General features: G+C 39.6%; 1 non-coding gene across 1 annotated transcript; it reads right to left on the reverse strand.

Moving 5' to 3' along the window:
• Window positions 1-7,991: 7,991 nt before the first annotated feature.
• LOC129671804 (U6 spliceosomal RNA) lies at window positions 7,992-8,098 on the reverse strand. The gene has a single exon (XR_008719395.1). It is a non-coding gene; the product is annotated as a U6 spliceosomal RNA (small nuclear RNA).
• Between the last annotated feature and the right edge of the window lie 1,155 nt (window positions 8,099-9,253).

Here is a 9,253-nt window from a genome sequence, read left to right on the forward strand (position 1 = left end):
TGTCTTGACTCTCACTGCTGTCAAGTGTTTAAATTGTCCTTCCAGCATATATTTAAAACACATTGTCATTGCAATGTTACCAAACAGTGAGCAAGTCAATGTATCTGAGACCACACAGTGATTGACATTTTGTAAGTCAAACAGAGAGATATGGAACCTCATTCTGTGACTGCTGTTTCCAGCTCTGAGGACGGCTGATACAGTTTTTGACAGTGTGGAGAGATGTGTAATGTTGGTTCGTAACCACAAGCTGTAGAGTCAGAAGGTAGCCTCCGCTTGGTGGCTTGGCACATGTTGCTTTCTTAAATGGGAGCGAAGCGAGGCGAAGAACAACAATGTCACCAACACATTTTCATGCAGTTGTTCTTTGCTGTGAATGTGTGTATGATGGGGGGGTGTATCTGATTTTACAATTCCCTGCTTTTTAAACATTATTTAGAAAAGCAAGGCATATCTTAGAAACATAGTTATGTAGGGCCACTTATAGGTTACTGAGCAATGCCAGGGGAAGCCATACATTCACCTGTGGGTTCACACGGTCACACTTAAATGAGCAATGTTGTTGTCCTAAATTAAAATCCTTTACCAAGTGGGGATTTATCTTTTCTTTCTTCCTTTCTTCCTTTCTTCCTTCCTTCCTTCCTTCCTTCCTTCCTTCCTTCCTTCCTTCCTTCCTTCCTTCCTTCCTTCCTTCCTTCCTTTCTTTCTTTCTTTCTTTCTTTCTTTCTTTCTTTCTTTCTTTCTCAAGATCAGCTAAGGCTCAACTTAAAAATTAAATTTGCACCTGAAATGGAAGGACAGACTGATCTTAGAATCATGCTCTATCCAAATAGGTGCCTCATTCACATGTCAAATGAGTGAGGGTGGAACATTTTTCTCATGCCTACACCGAGAGCCACTATAGAAAGTAGGAATTGTATTTTTCATCCTGTGTTTCATAAGTATAGTTCAGTGCCCCTGAAATATGTGTTGATACATTTTTATCAAACGAGAAAAACGAACGAATGTCAATAGTTCAGTAACAGTGGGAATATTAAAGATCCTGGGTCTTGTTTTCAGAGGTTACTCTTTCTGTTGACATATCTTTCAGCTCTAATGATTACATCTCATTTTATATGTCTTTTACCCCCTAATTACTCTTAGCACAGTTTACAAATCCTTATAAAATAGCAAGGTTATTCACCAAAGAGTGTTTCCTGACCCGTGTTCCCTTAATAAGCATCTCTGGCAATGATTTTGACTTCCCCAGAGAGTTGTTATATAGATTTCATATTATTTATATGGAGAAAGAAGAGAACAACATGATCAATGAAATTAAAGCTTTTGCATAATTAAGGGAAAAGCACCTTTTGCCTGGCACAACTTCAATCTTCCTTCCCACCAGCTGCTAAGTCGTTTTTCATATCCCTGGCTGCTTTCTCCAAGCACAAACACACCTGTTCTCTCTGTTCAATACCCATTTTATGTTGGCGCCTTGTGAGCAGGAGTTGGGAGTGTGTTTGACTTGCATCAGAGAGCTGAATAATCATCTTGATTCTAAAATGGCAGTAGTCCACTTTGGCAGAGATAGGCAGCTGAGTCCTGGCCAACTTCAGAATTTTTCTCCTGAGACTTTAAGCAGGACAGGCCACTTAGCAAACTATTCGTAGGATCATTACACATTGGCATTTCTTCTCTGGTCCACTGATTGTTACATTAATCTGTGAAAATGCCTCCCGCCTTCTTGTGCCTTTTGTAGCCGTCAGAGGTGAGGGTGAGGTGGCTAGATCACAACAAACCAGTCCTGTGCTTTTAAGTTCATTGCAGAGGAAACTGTCAACAGATTGGGCGACTGGTAGCCAACATGACAACTCTTGCCTTGCCACTTAAGGAAGAAACTTGATCTAATGCGTAAAGTCTGCACAGTGTTCATGTGAGAAAAATAACGGAAAGTGGCAGAGCTTAAGATGAAGGTAGGCTAATGTTGGAGTGATTGGCATACTGACTGGCAGTATTTGGCAAAAGTAAGGCCTAGTCACTCTCCTGCTAGACTTTTAGGCTTCCATTAGGTAGATGAATATTCAATTCAAAAGTTTTAGTGTGGGCTCTCCATAATGTGACTCCCCACAGGATGCTCAGGAGAGACTGACTCTTTTTTTTTTTCTTTTTAATGGAAGTTCCCTGTACTCTCCACCTGATTTGCAACAGTTTCCAAGATAATGGTGTCATTCTGAGGATTTCTTTCCATTGTTCTAATCCATATTCCTTCCATCTGGCTAGTAAATCAGTCATCTTAATTAGGAGCATGGCATCCTGTCTGGTTCTCCTTTGCCAGCAAGTCATTCAGTTCTGAAATAACTTCTTCACCTCCATCATACAGTTGAGTGTTTGCAACAGGAAAACAGTAACCCGGCACATTCTTCTCTTACTGGGGGGTGAGGGGGAATGAAAATCATCTACAGCAATGCTAATTAGGTGGAATTTAACATTAGCTTTAATTTAAATCACCTCTCCCGAGACTTCGTAGCATCTACCCAGGGTGTCATAAAATATGAAGCCACACTCCCTCTCAATTAGCATCCATTTATTTGGGAACAACACCAAGCAGCAATAAACAGGCACAACCTGTTCCTTTCCCTCCTATTCTGCCCAGCAGCAGCCTTGCTCACTGGATTGCTTCAGGAGCAGCATCTTCCTCTGTGTGACTGTCTCACTCCAAGTTGGGCCAGGTATCAGTTCTTCCTAGGTACTGCCCCTGTCGAATCTAATCTGTGTGGAACTGTACCACCAGCAGCGAGTTGGCTGCAAAAACAATTTACATTAAAAGAAAGAAAAAGTCACCCTTGAAGTATAATGGCTTTGACCAGAGGTGATTGTAGGCAGAAAGCAAGTCAGTTAGTGGGTGGTGTGAGACACGACCTAATTCTGTTAGGTTCTAGAATCAGACCTTCATAGGAAAATGTAACACTGCCACTTAAGCCCTCCCAGTGTCCACTGTTGGTTGGCCAGTGCTCCCATGACTGAGCCTTCCTGATCTCCCTCCTTCATTGCTGTGAATTGCTGGCACATGCTGATAATTGTTCTCTGCTGCTTTTATCTGTGGTGTCCATTAGCTATCCCAGATAAATATTTAAATCATATGTAGAACTTTAACATCCCTTATTAATTAATATTAACTAATCAATACTGATATTCCTTATTTAATTCCCTATTATCATTTTACAAACATTAAGCACCCATAGTTTAAAAACTATGTATTTCTTGTATACAATATGATATCTTGAAGCATATGCACACGGAGTAGTTAAACCAAAGTAATTACCAAATGTGTCACCTCACACAGTTATTTTTGCAGTAAGAATACTTAACACTCCTTATATTTGCATTTTAAGAATATATAATAACATAGAATCATTAACTATAGTTACCATACTTGACACAATCCCTCCCAATGATACTTTCATAATATTCATTCGATAGCTCTTCCTTGTCCTCTTCCAACTACTTCAGCCTCTAGTAGTCATCATTCTATTCTCTATTTCTGTAGAATCTACTTGTTTGGGTTTTTGTTTATCTGCGTTTATGCTAATTTTCTCATCATCAGTGCTGTCTAGGTTTGCTCTTATTACTACATATGGCAGAATTTCATTTATTGAGGCTTGAGTGTGGCACATATATGTCACATTTTCTTTGCCCATTCACCCCACAATAGATAATGAAGTTGATTTCTTCGTCTTCGCTATTGTGAATCATGCTGTAACAAACATGGGAGTGCAGATGTCTCACATCCGTATACTGATTAAATTTGCTTTCACGCGGATCCAAAGGTAAGACTCTGGATCACACGCTAGTTCTAGTTTAAATATTTGGAGGAATTGCTGTAGTGGCTTCCATAAAGACTATACTAATTTACATTCTGACCAACAGTGTGTAAGTCTTTGCTTTTTCTTCATATTCTTTGTCAACTATAAAAAGCAAGGAAAATAGCTTTACAATCCATCTATTTATGAGCATCAACTCCTAGGAGGCTAGCAATCCAGTTGTGCAGGTTATTTCCAAAGGATGGAAGCCACATGCTTTACACTGTCTGAATAAGATCATCTTGGCAAACTCAGCTGAAACACAGAAACCGTCTATTTTTTTCTTATTATGTGCATCGGAGCTAGACTTTTAATAAATGAGAGGGATGGGAAGAAGGAAATATTCAAAGGAAATATCAACAACACTAGGCACCCTCCATGTCCCATCTGTTGCACTGCGGAGAGCCCTAATAATAGCACTTAAAAATTTAAATAGCACCTTTCAAACAGAGAGCATGGCCATCGCTAACTTACCTCCCTTCACAGCAGCCTTTTAGGATGAGTTCCTGAGGCAGGCATTATTATCTATGCTTCACAAACAGAAACACCTTGGCAAGGAATTTTAGTGATGAAGCAAACTCAGATTCAGTTAGGGCAAGGACAGGAATGTAGACCGTGTACTGTAACCAGGGAATTCTCTGGTTATGCTGTAAACTAAAGATCTAGGGGAATCTAGAATGTAATGGTATAGTAAGTACTGTCCATAACCTTGTGAGAAAGGATCAGTTCTTCTCTTTAAGGTGTGGTGGCTCTATGTATAATAATATGTATTCTTTGTAAATGCCTTAATAATGCCTTTGTTCAGGTGAAAGCACTTAAAGGGTTTCCCCTAGCACACACTGACCCCTTTTATAGAAATGTACTCATTATACCAGTCTCATATGTGTATATATATATGTATATATATGTGCATATTTATGTATATATACACACACATACGTACATACATGCAGTGCATGTGTGTTTGCTCACATGTGTCTATGTGTGCGCACATTTAGGTATGCGACTTTTTGATGAGTTGCTCAAATCAGAAGTTAAATTAGTTATTAGGGCAAACTTGGACAAACCATACTAGTAAACTCCAATCAGAGACAAATGTGTGGTCAAGTTCTGTTAGCCTTTGATAGTCCCTAAAGTCTGTGTCATTTTCTGCTAGTGGGAACTACCCCCCAGTGGAGTGTTTTTGGGTGAGTGATACTAAAGAAGAGGCTTTTAAGCCACAGTAACATGGTATCTGTGCTGTTTCTGTGCCCTTAGTCTCCGTTGGGACCTCTGTGCTACAGTCAGTGTCTCTTATATATAGCACACATTTAGGTTTATAGGAACAGTGGCTCTTAAACTTTCTGGTCTCCGGACACCTGTAAGTTTGTTTTCTTTTTTAATTTATGAACTGTTTGGCTGTGTATCCCACGTTAGCCTTGAGCTCACAATCCATAAGGACTAACTATTCTGCCTCAGCCTCCCAAATTGCTGGGATTATAGGCATGTAGCATCATCCTTGGTACCCTAATGTTCTTGAACATTGTCGAGGAGCCCTTCAAGTCTGTGATCTATGTTTTATGTTAACATTTGTAAAAGCAGAACTTAGAGAAACTTAAGTACATTAATTCATTGAAAACAATGTGATGGGTTTATTGACATAGTAACATAATTACATATTATACGAGCACATATTTAAAATTTATTTTTAAAAAGAAAAATTAATGCGGAAAGTGGCATTGTTTTACATCTTCGCAAAGCTCTTCAGTGTCTGGCTCACAAGAAGACAGCTGGATTCTCATGTCTGTTCCTGCATTCAATCTGTTGTGAAATGTTGTTTTGGTTGAAGTGTATATTTTTAAAATCCAGCCTCACACAGCAATGTAGTTGGAAAAGGGATGGTTTTACGTTCCTTCTGAGAACCCTCTGCCATGGAGTTGCTTTTGGCTCAAGTACATATGTTGTAATACCAGGAAAAGTAAAAGATATACAGATACTCTTAAGCATCTCCACATGTGTTAATTTCAAGCACTTTTCTTCTCTTGTCGTTATGGGCATGTATTGGGTTAAACTCAGAAAGCACCAAAACTCAAAACAGGGCTTCCAGAAACCTATTCTTATCTGTGCAATTTGCAGTGACTTTTACATCCCAGAACATGGAAAATATAGCAGGTGGTAGAAATTTACACACCAAGACTCATGTTTTCACTTTATTTTCTACAACTGATTCTCATGTACTCGGGAGACCACCATCTTGCTGATGGCAGAATGCACTGGTTATGCCAGTAACACACACCTTTATCTCCGCAGGTTCAAAGCGGTCTTCTAGGCAACTACTCAACCTTGTCTACACAGTCCTGTGTTGGAGAAGTCATCGTGGCTTTTGATAGTTCTCTCATGAACATGACAACCAACACTCTGAACGGTCTTCTATGTCCTAGTCGCAGATTGTCCTGGAGAACAGAGTGCTGGCCAGAATCTCTTTTAGTAGGTGATCTTATTTGTGTGTGTGTTTGAGATTATGCAGCCCTGGCTAGCCTGGAACTCACAGAGATCTTCCCAGGTGCTGGACTTTTATAGGTGAATTGTTGGGAAGGTTGTGCATTTATCTGTGCGTCTCTTGTAAGAGGACTCACAGTCTTTTCCTGGTGTTTCATCTAACATGACCTTCTCAAGTCTCATCCGTGTTGTCGCATGTGATAGACTTTCCTTCCTTTTAAAGCTGAGTGAAATGCCATTGTGTGCACATTCTGTTTTGTTCATCCACTCCTCTTACTGGCTCATGAGTACTTGGCTTGCTTCCATCCTGGGATATTGTAAATGCCACTATGAATGCAATCTTAAAATTTCTGATAAAAACAAACAAACACTACTTTTAATTCTTCCAAATATCCATACTGGGAACTGAGATTCTTGGTTCATATGGTAGCTCTAGTTTCAATTTTTAAAGGGACTGCTACGAAAGTGATACCATTTTACAGTCCCACCATCCCATCAGAGTGTAAAAAGCTTTTCATTTTTCCAGATTCCCACTAATAGGTTATCTTATCCCTTTCCCATTGCTCTAATGGGTGAGACAATATCTCATTACGATTTGATTTGCATTTCCCTGAAGATTTGTTGTATGGAGCATCATTTTAGATTCTTTTTTTTTTCTTTGTTTTTGTTTTTACTAGTTTGACTTATGCATCACAGATAGATAGAAGACTTTTTAATGTTTTGAAGCAGAAAACATCATGCTAAATTAGTACTTTCGCAGTATTATTCTCAACAGTCTGAAAGTCTTCACAGTTACGCATTAGGAATAAAACTCATTCCTTTCCACTCTATTGTTTGATTAGAAGGAACTCTGTGTGAAAAGAAATTTAAGAATATGTTTTAAAATGTCCATATTAGTAAACTTATCTTTTGTAAAAGCACTACTGAAAATATTTTAAAACTTTAATAAATGATTTATTTAATACTTGTAAATTAAAATAACTGCTATAAAATTTAACATAGCCAATACCACAGATATTTTAAAAATTTAAATATTTTAAAAATTGAAAATAATTTTTTATTTTTATATTAATTTCAGTTTATTCACTTTGTATCCCAGCTGTAGCCTCCTTCCTCATCACCTCAACCCCTCCTTCCCTCCTCAATCTCCTCCTATGCCTCTCTCCAAGTCCATTGGTAGGGGAGCTCCTCCTCCCCTTCCACCTGACCCTAGCCTATCAGGTCTCATCAGGACTGGCTGCATTGTCTTCCTCTGTGGCCTGGTAAGGCTGCCCTCCCCTCAGGGGGAGGTGTTCAAAGAGCCAGCCACTGAGTTCATGTCAAAGACAGTCCCTGTACCCCTTATTAGGGAACCCACTTGGAGACTGAGCTGCCATGGGCTACATCTGTGCAGGAGTTCTAGGTTATCTCCATGCATGGTCCTTTGTTGGAGTATCAGTCTCAGAAAAGACCCCTGTGCCCAGATTTCTTGGTACTATTGCTCTCCTTGTGAAGCTCCTGTCCCCTCCAGGTCTTTCTATCTCCTCACCATTTGCTTTGGTACCCTGCTGGGTAGAGTCTTTCAGAGGCCCTCTGTGGTAGGCTCCTGTCCTGTTCCCTGTTTTCTCCCTCTTCCGATGTCTGTTCCTTTTGCCTTTCTGAGTGAGGATTGATCATCTTACCCAGGGTCCTCCTAAAGATATGGAACACTTCACGAATTTGTGTTTCATCCTTGCACAGGGGCCATGATAATCTTCTCTGTATCGTTCCAATTTTAGTATATGTGCTGCTGAAGTGAGCACCACTTTAGATTCTTAATGGATATTTGTATATCTCCCTTGGAGGAAATCTATCCAAATCTCTTTGCCTGGTATCCTCTTTTCCCTTTGAGGACACTCACTCCCACTTTGTGGGTAAAGTCTTCTTATGTAGACCCAGAGTATTTCTGTAGCTATAGTCTTATTTGCCCTATACTGTGGGTTTCTTTTTTTTTATTTAATTTAATTTTTTTTAATTATTAGCTACATTTTATTAACTCTGTATCTCAGCTGTATCCCGCTCCCTCATTCCCTTCCAATCCCACCCTCCCTCCCTCATCTCCTCATTGCCCCTTTCCAAGTCCACTGATAGGGGAGGACCTTCTCCCCTTTCATCTGACCCTGTATGATCAGGTATCTTCAGGGCTGGCTGCAAAGTCCTCCTCTGTGGCCTAAGAGGACTGCTCCTCCCTTGGGGGGGTGGGGAGTGGGTTTTTATAAATCTTTTCTGCCCTGGGGAACGGAGTGCGGCCAGAGTGCCTTTCGGAAGTTCAGCTTTACAAAGAAAGCCTAGATTCGCAAAAACTGTAGCTTCTTTTAAACGATTATCTTCTTACTTACTGACTTAAAAAGTAAAGATTTTCTAGTTTAAGATTCATTGCACAGGAAGATATATATGAGTTTAATAAACGAATAACGTAGTTATACCCATTTCCACTCTACTTTACTCCATTTAACTTCCATTTTCTTTATTACTGCTTTAAGACATGGCTATTTAACTTTGAAATTGAGAGAGAGAGAGAGAGAGAGAGAGAGAGAAAGACTACATGATCTGTCCCATCATGTTAGCTATACCAGTAAATTTGATATTTGGTTTCCTCATGTCTAGTCTTGACCAAACCATTCAAGCCGTTCTCTTGTCTGTTAGTGAAATGTTGTTTTGTTTTGTTTTATTTTGTTTTACTTTATTTTATTTATTTATTTTAATTTATTTTAATTTTTTATTAATTACACTTTATTCATTTTGTATCCCCCCCATAAGCCCCTCCCTCCTCCCTTCCCGATCCCACCCTCCCTCCCCTTTCTGCATGCATGCCACTCCCCAAGTCCACTGATAGGGGAGGTTCTCCTCTCCTTTCTGATCTTAGTCTATCAGTTCTCATCAAAAGTGGCTGCATTGTCCTCTACTGTGGCCTGGTA

Source organism: Psammomys obesus, unplaced genomic scaffold (assembly GCF_907164565.1).
Source record: "Psammomys obesus unplaced genomic scaffold, mPsaObe1.curated_primary_1811, whole genome shotgun sequence".
NCBI lineage: Eukaryota > Metazoa > Chordata > Mammalia > Rodentia > Muridae > Psammomys > Psammomys obesus.